General features: G+C 44.4%; 1 long non-coding RNA gene across 1 annotated transcript in view; it reads right to left on the minus strand.

Moving 5' to 3' along the window:
• LOC115088832 overlaps positions 1-20,872 on the minus strand; it is a 67,491-nt gene that overhangs the window by 3,531 nt on the left and 43,088 nt on the right. The window contains exons 2-3 of the long non-coding RNA XR_003855921.1: positions 14,300-14,371; positions 11,246-11,271 (exon numbers count right to left, since the gene is read on the minus strand). This is a non-coding gene — a long non-coding RNA (uncharacterized LOC115088832). The remainder of the gene's footprint in view (positions 1-11,245; positions 11,272-14,299; positions 14,372-20,872) is intronic.

The raw sequence follows: 20,872 nt of genomic DNA on the forward strand, positions 1-20,872 counted from the left end.
GCATTGTTGCACCACCTTTAGGACTTGTGTTAGTCGCAGTATCTCAGCGTTGGTTAGCAATTTACCCTGGCTCCATACGCTATAATCTCCCCCCGCATAACTGCATTCCCTGCCCTCCCATAAGGTGGCCGAGGATACACCAGGAGTAGAGTTAACCCGCACATACTCCTTCCAGCAAGCCTGCAGATGACCACGAAATGCCAGATCCAAATATAGGTCCGGACACATGCACCACGAAAACGGAGGTTTTGTACCCGGATCACATTTAAGCAAAACAGTGACCGGGGCATGATCAGAGATGGACCTAACACCTATACTCGCCTCTTCCACCCTGGCAAACCACGTGTCAGAAACAAGCAGATAATCCAGTCGTGAATACGCTTGGTGCGGGTTAGAATAAAAGGTGAAGTCCAGCTCTCCCGGGTGCAAAACTCGCTACACATCGAGAAGCTGTAACTCACTGCACAGAAAATTTACCCCCAAATGCTGATCTTTAAGCGCAGCAAGTTTAGGCGGCTTGCAGTCCAACTGTTTATTTGCCACCATATTCAGCTCTCCACCAACCACCAAAATATGGTCAGAGAAATCAGCCAGTAGCCCCACCAACTGTGAAAAAAAAATCTGGGAATAGATATTGGGGCCATAAACATTACAGAAGGCTATCTTTTGGTGATATAAAACCCCGGCTGCAATCACATATCGACCTTCCTTATCATGGCAAGCTCTAGTGAGATGGAATGGCAAATACTTGTGAATGAGGATGGCCACCCCCCTCATGCGCGCCAAATAGGAGGAGTAGATGCATTGACCCACCCACTCTTTTTTAAGTTTATGATGCTCTTCATCATTCAGATGGGTTTCTTGAAGGAAAACAACTTGAGACTTCATACAATGGAACATAGTTAATATTTTTTTCCTCTTAACAGGGGAGTGGAGTGTATGCCATCCACATTCAAAGTGGCAACCTTAACCGTTGTCATGCTACTCAACAGCATAAGGAGGTATTTGCATAGCCCTCACAGAGGGCTCTGACCACTGAAAATTCCCTGTCGTGTGGCCCCCCAGCCTAGGCCACGAGAGTACAGAATTGCATACATAACAAATCAAGCTCCCTGGCTTCCCGTGTAGAATTTGTTTCCCACAATGAATCCACAATGCCTCCAGAATTTCAAAACAATGAACTGCGCTGAACTAACAATAACCAAGCAGGCCTCCTGCCCTGCTCAGTCTGTGCCTACACGAGATAGAGTAGCAAGAAATCCATCAGCCTACTCCTTAGTTGTGAAGAAAAGGACTTTATTTTCATGAAACATGCGGAGTTTAGCCGGGTACAGTAGGCCAAATTTGATTCCCCCGCTTGTATAATTCATTGCAGGCCAGCGACATGAGTTTCCTCTTTGCTGCGGTGCACTGCTAGCCAAAAAATCGTTGAACAATAAAATCTTACCACCATTATATTCCACTAGCGCTTTTTGCTTGAAGGCTCGCAGCAATTTCATTTTGTGATCCCAATTAAGGATTTTGGCCATCACCGGCCAGGGCCTGTTTGCTCCATCCCATAAAGGCCCGACACGATGAACCCGCTCACATTTCAGAGCATCAGAGGATAATTATAGGCCCACTTGCCTCGGTAATTGCCTCGGTAACCACTGCTCTACAAACTCAAGCAGCTCACCATCCTTCACCGCCTCAGGCAGGCCTATAATTTTGATGTTGTTTCTTCGCCCCTAGTCTTCTAGGTCTTCCAGTTTGTCTAGTAGCTCTCGCTGTTGAGTCCGCAGGGCCTCCACATGGCATTTTGCCTCCACCAGCCGATCACCATGATCAGAGATGATGTGTTCCACTTCATCCAAACGCTTGACTGGCCTTCCACTGCAGCCTTTATTTCCTCCATCAAGGATTGAATTTTTATCGGTCTGAGATCAAGGGCTGCTCTGAGAAATCTGAAGCAAGGCATCTTCCGAGACCACCTCCAGCACTTTCGTGCCAGAGGGGGCCGCCGCCATCTTAACTGAGCCGGGCCGCCAAACTGTGCTCCTCCGTGTGCTCCTCTGTCGCATTCCCTGCGCATCACTCGCGCGATCAGGAGCTCCCTAAATATGTTCGAGGGGTTCAGGTGAGAAGCTGCGATTAACAGCGCATGTTTTCGGGGTTGTTTTCGCCGGCCTGGGGAGCGGGACTTCGGAACTCCGCTTCCGTGCTGCCACCTTGTCTACGTCATCGCCGGAAGTCTCTATTTCTCTTCTTAAATTGCCTGATGAGAAGAAGGAATCGTTGTCAGTACCTATAATGTTGCCCTGAAGTGTTAAGGGCTATTAATGCATTGGCAACTCAGAAGAGTCCAGGCCCAGATGGTTTCCCCTTAGAATATTACAAGCACTTTAAGGAGGAAATGGTACCACAGTTGACAGAATTATTTAACTATCTGGGTACTCCTGACATTCAAGTTGGGAAATTATTGGATACCATCATTACTGTGGTTCCTAAACCAGGAAAAGATTCTCTGCAATATGACTCCAATAGACCCATGATATTAATTAATACTAATATTAAGAAACTAGTGAAAATCCTGCAATTTTGATTAGAAAGTATTTTACCCGTTTTGATAAGTCTTGATCAAACTAACTTCATTAAAGGCAGGTCTTCAACAACTAATATGAGATGATTATTTAACATCATTCATATAGCAAAAAAATTGAGTCCCTGGCACTGTCTTGTCTTTAGATGCAGCCAAGGCTTTTGACAGGATATCATGGCAATATATGTTCCTTGTTTTGCAACATTTGCGGTTCTCCTCTCAATATGTTTCCTGGATCAGAGCCCTATATATTGCAGCTCAAGCTCTGGTATTGGTGAATGGTATATTGTCCAACTCCTTTCAAATTTTTAGAGGAACCAGAGAGGGTTGTTCACTCTATCCTTAATTATATATCCTTCATTATAGCTCCCGGCTATCACCATTAAGCCTCTACAGATGTTACAGAATTCAGCCGCCAGGATTTTAACCAACTCCAAAAAGAGGGACCATATCACTCCCATTCTCTACAACCTTCACTGGCTCCCTATCAAATATAGAATCCGATACAAAGTGCTGACCATCATGCACAAATCTGTACACAATCTTGCCCCAATCGATTTAACTCACCAAGTTTGCCCTAATAATCCCACTAGGCCAATGAGAAGAGCTTATCAAGGCACTCTCTTCGTCCCTCAAGCAAAAACGTCGCTAAAGATCAGGGCCTTCTCTACCTCAGGACCCACTCAATGGAACAATCTCCCATCGGACCTTGTAAACCAGTTTGATTTGTATTTAATGCAAGAAGATCGGTATATAAAAACCAAAAATAAATAAAATAAATAAATTATTTAATTTAGCTCTCGAACCTCTTGCACAGCAAATTAGAGAAACAACGGGAATTGTTGGTTTTCATGTTGGTTAGGATGTACACAAAATCTCCTTATATGCTGATGATATTTTGCTGTACTTAATTCAAGTACGGAAATTTGTCCCAAATCTTTTATATTTAATTGGGAACTAAAGTGCCTGTTCCAGATACAAAATCAACTACACTAAATCAGTTTATTTTCCCATTGGACCCTCTGTGGATCTTTCTCATGTGGTTGGGGATTTTACTTTAGATACCACTAGCTTGAAATATTTGGGGATCTCGGTTTCCTCTAATCTTTCTGATTTGTATAAATTGAATTATGCTAATGCGCTAAGTTACACTCTGATCTGAGGCACTGGACAGATTTCCCCTTGTCATTACTAGGCAGAACATATTTGGTCAAAATGGTGGTACTTCCTAGGTTATTATATTTGTTTCAACATCTTCCATGTCCTATTCTCAAAAGGGTCTTTCAACATCTGAATGTTCCATTTATTGTTTTCTCTGGAGAAGGAAAACTCCATGTATCAAATTGATTACCTTGCTATTGATGAAAAACTGTGGAGGACTCGATATCCTGGATTTCTGTTTGTACTATCTATCTGTGCAATTGCTTGGTATAAGAGGATGGAGTGGAAAGATATCCAGCTAGAAATATGGAACTAGATGTGTTATTGACTCTTGCTTCATCCTCTCCTGAGAGTCATAGAGTATGTGTAATAAGAATCGGGAGCTAATGTTTTGTCTCTTACATAGAATATATAGATATCCCTTATTTTTTGCAAAGTTTAGTGCTGCAAGTCCATTGTATTTGAGAAGGTTATGGTATACCAGCTTCATATTTACATATGTGGTGGGACTGCCAGATAGTAACTGAATTTTGGTTATTTTGGGTATTTTCGTCAGAAGCTATTTTCTATTCATTTCATTTGTAACAAACTTAAAATGGCCTCATTTGTTGCAGTTTTTTGCATTTGTTTGAAACAAATGCATATCCCTAATTACTATTAACATGCCAGATGTATGCAGTAATGTGCAGAGAGCGAAAATAGATATTCCCTTCTCCTTGGATCTTTCAGTCTCATCAAGACAGACAGGACACACAATGATAAACAAACAAGAGGCTTTGAGTTAAAACAGTAAAGCCATGATCAGAGGAAATTAAACCAGTCCAGTTTGCATCTGCTAAGTGACATATCCCAAGGAGGGAAGAAGTTTGCTAAAAATATGCATTCTGCTGTACGTTTTGGGGGGACTTTTCCAGGGTGTTAAGGGAAGGGGGTGGGAAGGGAGTCTCGCACTCATCACTCAGTGCAAATATCATGATTAGATGCTCATATCAGATTTCTATGAAATAGGATCAATGGTAAGAAAGATATCTTGAGAAAAGAGTTTGGGCCAGATTTTCAAAGGGTTATGCGTGTAAATCCAGATGATTAAGCGCGTAACCAGGCTTACACGCGCCGGGCCTATTTTCAAAAGGCCCGGCGATGTGCGTAAAGCCCCGGGACGCGTGTATGTCCTGGGGCTTTACTAAAGGGGTGGTCCGGGGCGGGGCCAGAGGCCTACAACACAGCGGCCATGCCGCTGTGTCAGAGGATCGTGTGCCGGCAGGCAGCCGGCGCACGCAACTTGCGCCTGCCCAGAGGCAGGCACAAAAGGTAAGACAAAGGTCAGGGGGGGTTTAGAGTAGGGCTGGGGGGGGGGGAAAGGTTAGGGGAAGGGTGGGGAAGGTTAGGTTAGGGGGAAGGGAAGTCACCTTCTAGGCACCCCCTTGCACGCGCCGACCCCTGATTTCATAACTTGCGCGCGCCTGCGCACGCAAATTATAAAATCGGGCATACATGTGTGCGCGTCGGGGAGCGCACGCACATGTACGCCCGCACGCTCCTTTTAAAATCTATCCTTTTATGTGTATGTATGAAGGAAGAAATGCTTCCTTCTATGTTCTGAATTCCTGCCAGAATTAGGGGATTTAAAATATTTTTAAATGCGTTCATTTTTTAAACCCCATAGTCCTGGCTGAAAAATCACAATGTTTCCAGTTGTTTTACTGCTGCTTTTGTAAAATATACTAAAATAAGCCAAGGAGATTCAGTTATTTAATAGTTGATCTTAATCGCAATTTGACTGATTTGTAGAGCTGCACCACACTATGATGTCATTTAAAAACAAAAGTCCTCTTAACTATGTTGCAACACCTAACTATAATCCTCTGTCAATATAAGATCTCAACTGGGCTAAGGGGGTCTTCTCCTATTGTGAACAAAATGCAAAGATTTCCTAATGAGCATATACAACAATAGAACCATTTGTTTTACTGTATATTCTTTAAAATATTTCCTAATGTAAATGTGATGAGGGCCCTAAATCAGGTCCTTGTCACTACAAATTTGTCCTTGGAGAAATTGTAAGGGATTTTACTTTAACTTCTGCTTTTGGTGATATAGTGATGAGTCCTTAAGGGTAAGGTTTATAGAAGAGATTGGTATATTTCATTAAGAGTGTTTTGAGTGAGAACCACTAGGGGAAATCTCTTTGGGGTCAATATAAGGTGAGGTTCAGAGAGGGAAAGTGTCTTTTTGGGACTGGGGGCTAGAAGCTGAAATGAAGTCAGGGTGGGGGAAATCAACCAGTAAGACCATGGCTACAAGCTTTCCATTCTACGAGCAGATTCCTGGGCAGTGCCACCTAGGAGAAAACATGGACTACCTGGTTACTCGGGACCGACCTCCTTACCAGGAAAGAGCTGTATGAGGATTGTGAGTACGGAATACTATCCCTTTTGAAGAGGAAGGACTAATTCTCAAGTCCCTGTGCTAGAGAAGAAGAAGAAAAAGGTGGTTATACTATTTTGAGAGGAGGATTAGCAGAGGGAGTGTGTTTGGTTGCTGCTAATTCACTGCTGTGTAGAATCTGTGAATCCTGAGTAAGTGATTTTTACAAGTTTTTCTTTATCTGCTGTTAAACTCCGGAACACAAAATAAATGTTTGAGATACCTTTGAATGAGACCCTTCTTCATCCCAAGGAGTGGGTTTCTGAGAGGCATCTGTCTGTCAAGGGAAGATGTTAGGGTGCTGTCAGAGGGGGTCACAGAGAGGGCAGAAGAGTTTGATGTGGCTTTCCCTGTCCCGCATGAGAGATACAGCCCTTGCCTCTGTGCCAGGTCCACTACACCATCTGCTGGACTGTTTTTGTATTGGTGTTAAGCTCCAAAACCAGCATCAGGCACTCTTAGCATTTTATGTGTCCCAAAAGAAGGTTACACAGAAATCTAGATTTACTTGTTCTTCCTTGCAGCTAGGATTCTCTGATCATGAAGATACTGTATCCCTAACACCACTGAAAACAAGGTTAAAAACCTTGGGCACGATACTTGGGGAAAAGATGAATGACATTTTTTTTTATTAAAATCGGAAAAGGATATCATGGAGGTGGTGTGTTAGCTGTTGATCTTGTCAAGGAGCAGTACAGAGAATATGTCCCAGAGGAGGTGCATTTCTTTTGCTGGTAAGTTGTCTCCACGCTGCCAAGCCAAACTGTTGGGGGAAAGGGAGCACTGAAGATGGAAGCATGAAAAAGAGGGGGAGGGAAATAAAACTGAAGATATAAGAGAAAGCTGTGCATGATGGAGTGAGAGGGAGAAGGAAGAGGGGATGGCATATGAGAAATAAGTAGGCTGTGTTTATATATGAACATTTCTTCGGGTTGCCGTATGTCAGAAGATCCAGGGTTATATTCTTTTGGCTTGGTAACCCAGGTAACTATTCTGCAGCAGAGTTTGTAAGAGGTTTTCTAATGGGAATGCATTGTAATTTGTCTCTTGGACAGCTGAGGTCAATGTTATGCTTGCTATCCCTTGGTACAAGTATTGATTCCGGGACATTGATTGTTAAATTCATAGAAGAAGGTTAACAATAAATTGGTATAGTACACGGAAGTTACAGCTGTGCGCCTATTGAATTTAAGAATGAGATGTATGACATTCTCATATTAAACCTGACCTACATTTCTAGAGCACAAATGGAAGGGAGGACAGCTACACAAATTCTCTGAATGTTGAAAAGACACAATTAACCTGTTACAGAATGCCTTTATTTTCTCTCTCTTTGCAGTTGTTCTCGACACACCCTGTTAATTTATGAAACAGCTCCAATTTGCTAGGCACAAAATGCAGACATCTGATAACTGGATGGTGATCTCATGGGAACGTCAATAATATCCACTGGCTACATGGACAGATTTTGAAACCTTCATGGCAAAATTTAGCATTATTCTTGTTAAATGGGAATTCTTGGTATCATTTGTAAATATGAAAGTAAAGGCATGAGTTTTGCTTAATTTTTCTACAGCAAAGAAAATATGAAGAAACTACTTGTGATAAAGTCCGCATTGCAGTTTTGAAGTCTGAGTATTATTTTGGCCATTGTGAAATTATTGTAATTATAATAATGTCTTATGGATGACTGAGAATCTTCCATCAAGTTTAACAGAAAATGTAATTTTGTTTTGTCATGCCTTGCCTTCAGATATAGCAATAAGTCTGATGCTATTCAATTATGGTGAAGTATGATTATTATTAATTTTTTTATTTGTATTTTGGTTGCCCTACAGTTTCCTGCTGCTCCTTTTGGACTTCTAGCTGAATCAGAACTGGCTTCCTCCCTGAGCTACTGTGCCACGAGCCTTCATGCATAACCACCTGGGGGTTTTCCCCCATATAACATCCTCTCCCTTTCAGCCCAGCCACCGCAGCACCAGTCCTTGGAAAAGGAGCCACACATAGCAGCTCCATCTAGAGCCCAGTATGCTTATACCTTGAGTCAGGCCAAGGCTATGGTTATTGGTTGCCCAAGGAGAATGACAACCAGCAACGAATGTGCTGAACTCATATTAATTTAAGAGTCAGCAATCATAACCCTGATAGCTTAACTTTCCAAGTGCATGACTCCTGTGCTTCTGTCTGCACTTTCCACCTGTGGGAATAAAGTGACAAATTCTTTGACTATCTTTTGGAATCCAGAACTTGCATAGCAATGCAGTTAGTTATACAGGGTAATGGTGCATATCTGATATGCTATACTGAAACAGGAAATAAAAGTAATTCAACCATAAATGGTGTGTGAAACAGTAGTTTTGCCTGCTGGTGTAAAACACATACTTAATTTTTGTTCCTTTTTGGTATTGTACGCAACCTGAAAGCTAGTTCTGAACATCCATTCATAAGGGACTCAGTTCTGCTAAATTCCTGAGCAGGATACCTCAGGCAATAATAGGTCTATTGTTTAAGTTAGGAGAATGGACCACAGAGAGCTATCTGAGAGTTTTAGATGATCTTAAAAGACTCATGTCCTATGAAGCCTAAATTCACCTTTGATCTTTATTATATGGATTAGCCATCTAATTAAGGACATGGGTCCTTCTCAGTATACAGTATAGCAACTACTCCATTCCTTCTCAGTTTACCATCATTGCTCATCTTAGAAGCAGGAAGAGGCATCACAGAGATGCCCAGTGGTGGTTCTATAGACCCAAATTGGGTTTACAGAAGCTCCAGAGTGAAATACTGTACCCAGATGGGTTTTGCCTTGTGTGGCATCTCCTCTCTGAGCTGTGTGAGCCAATACTACAGGCCCACATAACCATTCATATTATTTATATCTAGAGTAGAAAGATTTTTTTTAAAACACTATGGGGGTCAATATTCAGATGGTTTGTCTAGCTAAGTTCAGAAGTTAGTTGGACAAACCAAAGGTTTACATTTCCTATTGCTCAGAATGCCTATGATTTATCTGGCTAAACTGTTTAACTGGATAAAAGTTAACTGGAAAAGTGGGAAGCATTCCGGGGATGTTCCAGGGTACAGTTGAATTAACTAAATAGCCAGATTAGTTAAGTCTGCTTGTGCCAGAGAGCAGTCTTAAAGTTAACCGGATAAGTTTGTCTGGCTAAGACTTTATCCAGGCATATTCCAAAGAGCGATGCTGATTAGGCTCTCTGCTGAATATCCATAACAATTTATCTGGCTAACTTTAGCCAGATAAATTGTCTGCTCAGGGCACTGCTGAACATTGAGTTCTTTGTTTCCTGGCTACAACTCTTTCAAGAGGTGACCAATGACAGACTATCAAACAGTTTTACAATTCCTATAATGCATTCCATCCTTCAATCAGATTCAAATGGTCTATTCCACAAAAAGTGTTAACTTTTTGGATACCAAAGTTTCTATTAACAAAAGCCATCTCCAAACATCTACAGCATACCATCTGACAGATGCAGTTACTTTCACAGTTCCACCATCCACCCTTTAGGCCTGTACCTGGACCGTGATGCTGGATCTCCGGATCAGGTAAGTTTTTTACATTTTTGGGTCTCGGTTAAGGCCCCGGCATTAGGCCTGACATCATGCTTGGGCCTAGGCTGCGATTCATGAGTTGGGCTGAGGCCTATGAGTAGGTGAGGCCCAGGCCCAGGCCCCAGCACCATGCTCTGGCCTAGGCCCAGGCCCTTGCTTTGGGTCTCAACCTATTTCATAATGAAACATGAAAATCAACAAAATTTCATCAAATTTTCAATTGTTTCGCTTTGATAACGAAATTAAACGAAATAGGACATTTTGTCTATGTTCTTATTGCTTTTCTCCTAAATGATCATCCATACTACAAACTATGTCAACACATATCAGAGGACTCTCACCCACATGGGCAAAACATTCAACATACAGGGATCCTCTAATGGTAGTGTATATTCAATGCAGAAAATGTAAAGAAGCATGCTACATTGGTAAGACAGGCAAACATTAAACATAAGAACATAAGAAATTGCCATGCTGGGTCAGACCAAGGATCCATCAAGCCCAGCATCCTGTTTCCAACAGAGGCCAAACCAGGCCACAAGAACCTGGCAATTACCCAAACACTAAGAAGATCCCATGCTACTGATGCAATTAATAGCAGTGGCTATTCCCTAAGTAAACTTGATTAATAGCCGTTAATGGGCTTCTCCTCCAAGAACTTATCCAAACCTTTTTTGAACCCAGCTACACTAACTGCACTAACCATATCCTCTGGCAACAAATTCCAGAGCTTTATTGTGCATTGAGTGAAAAAGAACTTTCTCTGATTAGTCTTAAATGTGCTACTTGCTAACTTCATGGAATGCCCCCTAGTCCTTCTATTATTCAAAAATGTAAATAACCGGTTCACATCTACTCGTTCAAGACCTCTCATGATCTTAAAGACCTCTATCATATCCTTCCCTCAGCCGTCTCTTCTCCAAGCTGAACAGCCCTAACCTCTTCAGCCTTTCCTCATAGGGGAGCTGTTCTATCCCCTTTATTATTTTGGTTGGCCTTCTCTGTACCTTCTCCATCGCAACTATATCTTTTTTGAGATGCGGTGACCAGAATTGTACACAGTATTCAAGGTGCGGTCTCACCATGGAGCGATATAGAGGCATTATGACATTTTCTGTTTTATTAACCATTCCCTTCCTAATAATTCCTAACATTCTGTTTGCTTTTTTGACTGCTGCAGCACACTGAGCCAATGATTTTAAAGAATTATCCACTATGATGCCTAGATCTTTTTCCTGGGTGGTAGCTCCTAATATGGAACCTAACATCGTGTAACTACAGCAAGGGTTATTTTTCCCTATATGCAACACCTTGCACATGTCCACATTAAATTTCATCTGCCATTTGGATGCCATATCTTCCAGTCTTGCAAGGTCCTCCTGTAATGTATCAAAATCCGCTTGTGATTTAACTACTCTGAATAATTTTGTATCATCTGCAAATTTGATAACCTCACTCGTCATATTCCTTTCCAGATCATTTATATATATACTAGCTTACCTGGACACGTGTTGCTGTGGCTCAGTCTGGTTAAATGGAAAAGAAAGAAAAGAGAAAGCGCACGTTTTGAATATGTTTAATTTCACAATGCTTGTGGGTACACAATATTTTTTGTTGTTCCATTGTCTGTGCAGATATAGAGATTGTCTGGTTTGCCAACTCTAGAACACCCAACATATAATTGTCCATGTGAGAAGCAGTCTGTGTCTAGATGTAAACCCCATAATTCTAGAAATGAAAAAGAATGAAAAAAGAAAAAACATAAACTATACTCACTAAATGAATGGTATGGTAAATGACACAGCTCAATTCCAACGCAATGTCACACGAAATAATGAAATCAAAATAAAAATAAATTGAAATCTATGAAAATTCAATTTAACAATGCAATCGGAAACATTGAAACATTGAAATGGAATCGTAAAATATATAGTCCAAGCCGTTAAGCCGGTTAAAACAGGCAAGATTTTTGTCCCTTCTCCTCCTACGTCTTTGCTCTGCTCCTTTCCTCCCCCCCCCCCAGCACCACAAAGAGCCAGAGGCGGCGGCTTTGGGCCGAGGGGGATCTCACAAGGCATAATGGTCCTGCCATCCCAACTCCCTTTCCCCTGCCCCGGTGGCGGAGGGACAGGCTCAGACCCCTTTCACTCTATCCTTACAGGCCCCAACTCCTTTGCTCTCCCATTCCCATCTACACTGAACCCCTTCCACTGTAACCTATAAGTGGAGAGCTGGGGGGGGGGGGGGATAGAGAATCTCTCTCTCATACAGCACCTTACATAGGCTTCCTCTCCCTCTCTCTCTCTCTTGCACATACACTCTCCCTCTGTCCCTCACACTTGCACGCCCAATCCCTCTCACACATATACACAATCCCTCACATAGTCTCCCTCTCTGGCACTCACACTCGCCTTCAGTGCACATTACCACACTTCTCTCTCACACAGTTAAAACGGGCGGGATTTTTGTCCCCTCCCCACCTAAGTCTTTGCTCTGCACTCACAAGAGCTTGCAAAGTTCCCATGCCAGTTGTGTCTGGGAGAGTGAGGAAAACAGTCCCCCCCCCCTCGCAAAGGGCAGGCGGCAGGCACTGCAACAGATTTGGGACACATTGCCTAGCTTACTTTGCTCTTTCTGGGAGACCTGTGCCTTTAAGAAATCTGATCGGGGGCTTGAGAGGGAGGAGGGAGCAGGGCTCTGGCTTTCCCTTTCATCACGGTGCTTTGCTGGGAGTGGGGGTGGAGCGATGCCCATGTAAACTCTTCCCGTGGCGGCTGAGACCCACAGGCGGGTTGACAGCACTGCCTTCCCCCTCCCCACCCCCTGCAGTTGCGGGATATTTACTTGGCTTCTCCTTATCTGCGGGACTCAGGGGGCGGGGGAGGAAGGCGAGCTGTTCTCTGTTCAGCTCTTTAAGCTTTGGCTGCTACAGGCTGCAGCTGCTTGTGATCTCTTCACAGCTGCTTTCTACTGCCTTTGCTCTGCTCCGGCCATCCCAACTCCCTCCCCCCCTTCCCCGGCAGTGGACGGACTGGCTCAGTGACTCTTTTATCCTTTCCTCCTCCTGTGTGTAACTGTCCAGCAGTCCCTACTCCCTCCCCCTTTCCCCAGTGGTGGAGGAACGGGCTGAGCCATTTCTCGGAGCGCGTTGCCGTGGCTCAGTCTGGTTTAATTTCACAATGCGCATTAGCTCCGCTCCGGGATTGTATGATTAAAATGGCTGTTGGAGGAATGATGAGCTGTGAATGGAGTACCAGGCATGGCAGAATGTGGAAATTAGAATTTATGGGCAATGAAAAACATACCTGATTAATTCTACTAATACTATATATATAGAACCCTACTGGATCTCTACTAAAAACACTATTCCATCAGCGTAAGCAGAGAGAAGCATACCACTGGTATTCAGCTCCCCCATGAAGGCTGCTACAGTGGCTATAAAAGGCGGAGCCCCCTGTAGTGGGTGTGAATTTTTAGTTAGGGTTTTGAGGAGGCAGGAGTGTTTTGTTTCAGTTCCTGTTTCTTTTCCCTTTTTATCTTTCATTTTGCGAAAGAAGAATTTTAAAACCCTATTTGTTGGAGTCAGGGGTTAGAAGACAGTGGACAAGGTATTCTTCCCTTTAACATTATTTTTATATCTGGGTTCTTTTGGAGAACGTTTTTAATCTACTCTGTTTGGATATTAAGTTCTGATCCTCTTTTTATTATCTGAATTCCTACTTTTGAGGGATTCAGCTCCATGTTTGCAGAATACTGGGCCCTAACTCCAATGTCCCTGAGGAGAAGGGAGGATGGGACACCATAAGTGGCACCCATCTGGTTTATATCCTCATAAAATATCATCACTGATATTATGGAGAGGAGTTAGGAGGGGCCACCCAAATACTACAAGGAAGGACAGACATTGGAAGAGCTGTAAGAAGTCTAACCAAATAAAATTATCAAAGAAATAAGGATAGAAACCTATTCCACATGCCATGTTTTTTTGTAACTATTCCAAGAGGATAAATTATAAATGGGATTCAGCAAGCTGGCAACACCATCTGACTGCACTCACAGCCGATGCTGGTCCTCTCTATCATTAATCCTGGATTCTATTTTTTTTTATGTCTAATTCTATCATGCTAGTGCAGAAAATGTATGCAATATCTCAATCCCCCAAAAAACACTATTGAAGATCAAAGCTAGTGAATATTCAAAAAATGGTTGCAACAATGTCCCACTCGTTTAAATATAGCCTACAATGGCAAAGCTGGTGTTTTGTACCACAACTGAATCAGGGGAACATATTCATATAACTTATCTGAAAAATAGTGGTCAATGTTGGGTGTACACCTCACTGTGAAACTATAGTGTCCTGGTTATGTTGCTTCCAATGGCGGTTCTTTAAACCATTTTCAAACGTGATGACGACAGTAGGTTACAAAACGTGATGATAGCTGCAGCTCACGGCAACGTCTCATCAAGAATGACCAGATGGTCGGCAATCCAATTCAAGTACTAACCAAGACATCTTCTTTAATGTATAACAAATTGGGAATTTAAGTGTGTTACCTGGCTCACTCAAGGATCCCATTCAAGTTTGAAAGGAAGCTTCATAATTGCAATCTAAAATTAAGAAGGGATCTGAAAAGGAAAATAATACATATCATAAGTTTTCCACTGTATTCATGGAATTTGAAACAACATCCAGGCTCTTGATGATAAATATTCTCCCCTTTCCCCTCATACATACAGGGAATCCTGATGAGGATTTTAGTTCAGGAATTACACATACAATCAAAGAATATCATTATTTTTTTTCTAAGCGTATATAGAAAATACTTTTAAAACCTAGACAACCACTCTTACGCAAAACATTTTCCTGTCGGAACTCTTTAAAACTCAGTGCAAGATTAGACACATAAATGGCATCACCTTTATATGTCCAGTGTTTTGTTTTTAGTTTTCTGAGAGGCTTCTAAGAAAATTAAAAAGTCATGGGATAGGAGCTGACATCCTTTTGTGGATTGCAAACTGGTTAAAAGACAGGAAACAGAGAGTAGGATTAAATGGTCAGTTTTCACACTGGAAAAAGGTAAACAGTGGAGTGCCTTAGGGATCTGCTCTAGGACCAATGCTTTTTAATATATTTATAAATAATCTGGAAAGGGGCACGACAAGTGAGGTGCTTAAATTTGCGGATGACACAAAATTATGCAGACTAGTTAAATCTCAAGTGGATTGTGATGAATTGCAGGAGGAACTTATGAGACTGGAAGATTGGGCATCGAAATGGCAGATAAAATTTAATGTGGACAAGTGCAAGGTGATGTATATAGAGAAAAATAACTCTTGCTGTGGTTATACAATGTTAAGTTCCACATTAGGAGTTACCAATCAAGAAAGAGATCTAGGCATCATAGTGGATAATACTTTGAAATCGTCAGCTCAGTGTGCTGTGGAGGTCAACAAAGCAAACAGAATGTTAGGAATTATTAGGAAGGGAATGGCAAATAAAATGGTGGATGTCATAATGCCTCTGTATTGCTCCATGGTGAGACTGCACCTTGAACACTGTGGGGCGGATTTTCAGAGCCCTGCTCGCCTAAATCCGCCCAAATCCGGGCGGATTTAGGCGAGCAGGGCCCTGCGCGCCGGTGAGCCTATTTTACATAGGCCTACCGGCGTGCGCAGAGCCCCGGGACTCGCGTAAGTCCCGGGGTTTTCGGAGGGGGGCGTGTCGGGGTGGGACCGAGCGCAGCAGCGTTTTCGGGGCGTGTCGGCAGCATTTTGGGGGCGGGTACGGGGGCGTGGCTATGGCCCGGGGCGGTCCGGGGGCGCGCCCTCCGTACCCGCCCTCTGTACCCGCCCCCAGGTAAGGGGGGGCTTAGACAGGGCCGGGTGGGTGGGTTAGGTAGGGGAAGGGAGGGGATGGTGAGGGGAGGGCAAAAGGAAGTTCCCTCCGAGGCCGCTCCGATTTCGGAGCGGCCTCAGAGGGAACGGGGGTAGGCTGCGAGGCTCGGCGCGCACCGGCTATACAAAATCAATAGCCTTGCGCGCGCCGATCCAGGTTTTTAGCAGATACGTGCGGCTCCGCGCGTATCTACTAAAATCCAGCTTACTTTTGCTTGTGCCTGATGCGCCAGCAAAAGTAGGCCAATTCGCGCTATTTGAAAATCTATCCCTGTGTGTCGTTCTGGCCGCTGCATCTCAAAAAGATATAGTTCACTAGAGAAAGTACCGAGAAAGGTGACCAAAATAACAAAGGGTATGGAACAGCTTCCCTATCAGGAAAGGCTAAAGAGGTTTAAGGCTATTCAGTTTGAAGAAGAGACAGCTTAGGGGGGAATATGATAGAGGTCTACAAAATTATGAAAGGACTTGCATGGATAAATGTGAATCAGTTATTTACTCTTTCAGATAATACAAGGCACTTCATGAAGTAAGCAAGTAGCTCATTTAAAACAAATTAGAGAAACATTTTTTTTACTCAACTCATAATTAAGCCCTGGAATTCATTGCCAGAGGATGTAATTATGGCAGTTAGTATAACTGGGTTTAAAAATGGTTTGGATAAGTTCCTAGAGCAGAACTCCAAAACTGCTATTAATCAATAAGGATTAGTAGCTTGGGATCTATTCATTTAATGTTTGGGTGCTTGCCAGGTGCTTGTGACTTGGTTGGCCACTGTTGGATACAGGATACTGGGCTTGATGGACCCTTGGTTTGATCCAGTATGGCATATCTTATGTTCTTATGTTCCTAAAATTATGGCAGGACATTTAAAGGCAAATCATGCTTCCAGATTCCCCTACCTAGATGGCCATCCAAAATTAGACATCCCCAATACATAAATGCACAAATGGAAGTGCTAAAAAATGTTACATTTCTGTCTAATGTGGTAGATATCTAAGTATAGATTTTAGACATCTAACTCAGTGGCATACTAAGGTGGGGTGCTGGGGTACAGTCCACTCCGGGTGACAGCCAGCAGGGTATGCCAGCCAGGAGGGGTTTGACATAGAGAGGAAGGTTGGCGACTGCGAGTGGAGCTCTACTTACCTGCGGCAAAAGAGAAAAGAGGCTGCTAGGCTGCAAGCAGAGCCCATCCACTTTGCTACAGAAGAAGAGGAAGGCCGCCAGGCCACGAGTGGTGGAAGACAGTGAAGAGAGTGGCTGGATAGCCACAGGCAGCTGAAGAGGGATAAGGCACAATGTCTGCATGTAAGCCTATGTGATTGAGAGAGGAAAGGGTGTGTGAGAGTGTGTGTATGTAAGTAAGTAAGAGTTTGGGAGCCTGTGTGAGTGTGTATGGGAGTGAGGGTGTGTGTGCGTCTGTATGTGATGTGGGTGTACTTGAGTAAGAGACTGGGAGCTTGCATGTGTGTATGGGAGTGTGTGTGTGTGTGTGCATATGTAGGTAAGAGACTAGGAGCCTGTGTGTGTGTGTGTGTGTGTGTGTGTATGGGAGTAAAGGTGCATGTTTGGCAGTGAGAGAGGGAGCCTGTGTGAGGGAGGGGGGAAACAGAGATCACTGGGGGTGGGGGAGATGGAGAATGAACCTTGGGGGCTGTGTGCGAAAGGAAATATTCACCCAGGTGCCAAATACTTTAGGTACACCACTGATCTAACTTCTCTATAAGCTTTGAAAGTTTAGCCCAGTCTCTATTGCATATGGCAATATGTTCATGAGCTAAATATTAGTGTCATTGTCTGCCAGCCGCAGAAGGCCTTCAGGAAGAAGTTTGCATAGTTTTGCTGTTCCTCCTCAGAAGGAGTGCAGATTACAATGATTGACTATATGGTACATTCTATTGATTACCTGCTTTCAGTTAGGGTTACTCCCTGGCTCCATGTCATAAGGAACAGGATGATCCAGTCCAGGTTTTTTACTCTATTGCACACAGTAACTTGTAGGGATGTGAATAGTTTTTTGACGATTTAAAATATCGTCCGATATATTTTAAATCGTCAAAAATCGTTAGGGCCACGATACAATACCAATTCCCCCGATTTATCGTCAAAAAATCGTAAATCGGGGGAAGGGGGAGGGCAGGAAAACCGGCACACTAAAACCCCCTAAAACCCACCCCGACCCTTTAAATTAAATCCCCCACCCTCCCGAACCCCCCCCCCCCAAATGCATTAAATTACCTGGGAGTCCTCCGTAGCGGCGGTCCGTGGCTAAATCGGGGGAAGGGGGAGAGCACGAAAACCGGCACACTAGATCGTGAGGTCTTCAGCCGGCGCCATTTTTCAAAATGGCCGCCGCAAAATGGCGGCGGCCATAGATGAAAACGATTCGACGCAAGAGGTCATTCTGGACCCCCGCTGGACTTTTGGCAAGTCTTGTGGGGGTCAGGAGGCCCCCCCAAGCTGGCCAAAAGTTCCTGGGGGTCCAGCGGGGGTCAAGGAGCGATTTCCTGCCGCGAATCGTTTTCCGTACGGAAAATGGCGCCGGCAGGAGATCGACTGCAGGAGGTCGTTCAGCGAGGTCCGGAAATCTCGCGAGGGTTCCGGACCTCGCTGAACGACCTCCTGCAGTCGATCTCCTGCCAGCGCCATTTTCCGTACGGAAAACGATTCGCGGCAGGAAATTGCTCCTTGACCCCCGCTGGACCCCCAGGAACTTTTGGCCAGCTTGGGGGGGCCTCCTGACCCCCACAAGACTTGCCAAAAGTCCAGCGGGGGTCCGGAACGACCTCTTGCGTCGAATCGTTTTCGTCTATGGCCGCCGCCATTTTGCGGCGGCCATTTTGAAAAATGGCGCCGGCTGAAGACCTCACGATCTAGTGTGCCGGTTTTCGTGCTCTCCCCCTTCCCCCGATTTAGCCACGGACCGCCGCTACGGAGGACTCCCAGGTAATTTAATGCATTTGGGAGGGGGGTTCGGGAGGGTGGGGGATTTAATTTAAAGGGTCGGGGGTGGGTTTTAGTGTGCCACTGGACCACCAGGTAATTTAAGGCATTTGGGGGGGATTTAATTTAAAGGGTCAGGGGTGGGTTTTAGGGGGTTTTAGTGTGCCGGCTCACGATTTTAACGATTATGACGATACTTTACACACACAAACGGCAACAATACGATTCCCTCCCCCTCCCAGCCGAAATCGATCGTTAACACGATCGAGGACACGATTCACATCTCTAGTAACTTGTAAATCTGATTATCTCCTACAAGTTTGGTGTTAGGAGAATTAGATGACAAATTTCAATAAATTGTTTGTTCACGGAGCAAAATTCTATGGTGGTATAAAAGATTGAGAGATGCCCATAGAACTACAAGTCCTTGCATGTAATAGGATAAAACCAGGACTGGATTAGCCTGTTCATTTTGACATGGAGCCAGATGGCAACCCTAGCTGCAATTACACTGTGGACTGTCCCTGACAACCCCAAGCATTCTCCAGGTCTCAATCTCTCTCTCACTCTTCCCTTGAGACCAAAAATGTTCTCTGAGACCCCTTTCTCTCCCCACCCCCTCCAACATCAAAGTAAGCTTTCAGGTATGATACATTATGATGTGCTGTAGGCAGGGCCATTGAAAATGTAACTGCAGTGCCAGAAGGAGGTGCATGGATTCCCTGCTATTGGCTAAGACTTTACGGTTTGCTGGGAGAATCTGAGTTCAGAAGGGTGGGAGGGAGCCAGGAGGCCCATTTTGCAGTTGGAAGGGGAGGCTGAGAGTCAAGGGGGACCCTGGAGACAGTTTTTGGTTGATGAGAAGAGGATGAGAGGCATTAGAGATCTGGAAGCTGCTTTTTAATTGTCAGAGTGATGGAATTGGCAGTAGATTTGTGTTGCGACTGTCACTGGCCGATGTCTCCACTCCGCCCACCTTACCTCTTTGGCGACTCCCTCTTTGGTTGATGGAAGTTTGGCTGCCGTGGCGTCATCTTGCCGTTCTCCTCCGGCATCCCCAGACCGGCTAGACGCTGCCTTCCGCCATGTTCTTCTGAAGCCTAAGGGCGCGCACGCGGTGCGGCCCTGACTCAAGTACCAGCTGTGGCGCGAACTTCAGGGGCATCCCCGGTGATGATGTCATCAAGCCCGGATATTTAAGGTCCTTGTTTTTGCTAGCTATTCAAGTTAGCAACGGTTTACCTAGTTTCCTCCATCAGGTATCGCCTCAGATGGGATTCGCTCTCCGCATACCTTGCTACTCTGCCTCATCGGACTTTACCAGGGGTACCCGCTCCTCAGTGGCCTCATTCTCTCTCTTGCTTTTCAGGTCGCAGTCTGGAACTGGTACTTGGTCCTCGAGGGCCCACGTTCCCGGACATGCTACTGAATACTACTTCTGCCAGGAAGTCACCGCTGCCTACAACACCAGTGAGTTACCATCTCTCTCTCAGAGCTTTCCCTGGAACCAAGTACTCATTCCTCGAGGGCCTACTTCATTCCAGCCTCTGGGCTGCTTCAAGGTTCTGTTCCTGAACTCTGCATTCTCTGCCTACTCACTATATTCAGTTTCTCTACAGCTCAGCCATCCTGGGATCACTGTTCCAATGCCTGAGGGACTACAGCCCAGCTGGGCTCTTCCAGCTCACTACTGCCACCTCTGGTGGTTCACTATACAGTTGAATAAAAGATCTAGTGTGTGTCTGTCTCCCAACTCTGAGCCTGACCGGTGGCCCCTCTCGGGATCTTCCCCCGGGGTCATGGTCATCTGCCACCGGCCCAAGGATCCACCCACAATTATCACAAATAATAACAATTTGTTGTGGGGGTGCTTCTTTTGGGGTATTGCCCTAAGGATATGACCTCCCCTCATGTGAAATGTTAAAGTGTGATTTATAGTGCAAACTGGCGACAATCAGTAACATTTTGCTGTCAGTGCTGGAACTGGAATGATGTAGGAAAGTATACTTTTGCTGGCATAGAGAGAAGAAAAGGCCAGAAAGAGAGGGCAGGTTTCTGGTTTTGACATTAGGGGGATCTGGAAAGCAGATGTCTGACTTTTACATCAAAAAGGGATTTGGATGGCTCTGAAGGGTTCCAGTAAGGGAGATTGGGTATGCTCTGAGATTTGGAGTGGGGTGCAGAAGGAGATGGGAATTTCCCCCATGCTACCCTTGCTTTTCACTTTGCACTAGTTAACACAAAGAAAATACCATCAGTTAATGATTTGCTAAATGTGGCAGGATC

Source organism: Rhinatrema bivittatum, chromosome 3, assembly GCF_901001135.1.
Source record: "Rhinatrema bivittatum chromosome 3, aRhiBiv1.1, whole genome shotgun sequence".
Taxonomy (NCBI): Eukaryota; Metazoa; Chordata; class Amphibia; order Gymnophiona; family Rhinatrematidae; genus Rhinatrema; species Rhinatrema bivittatum.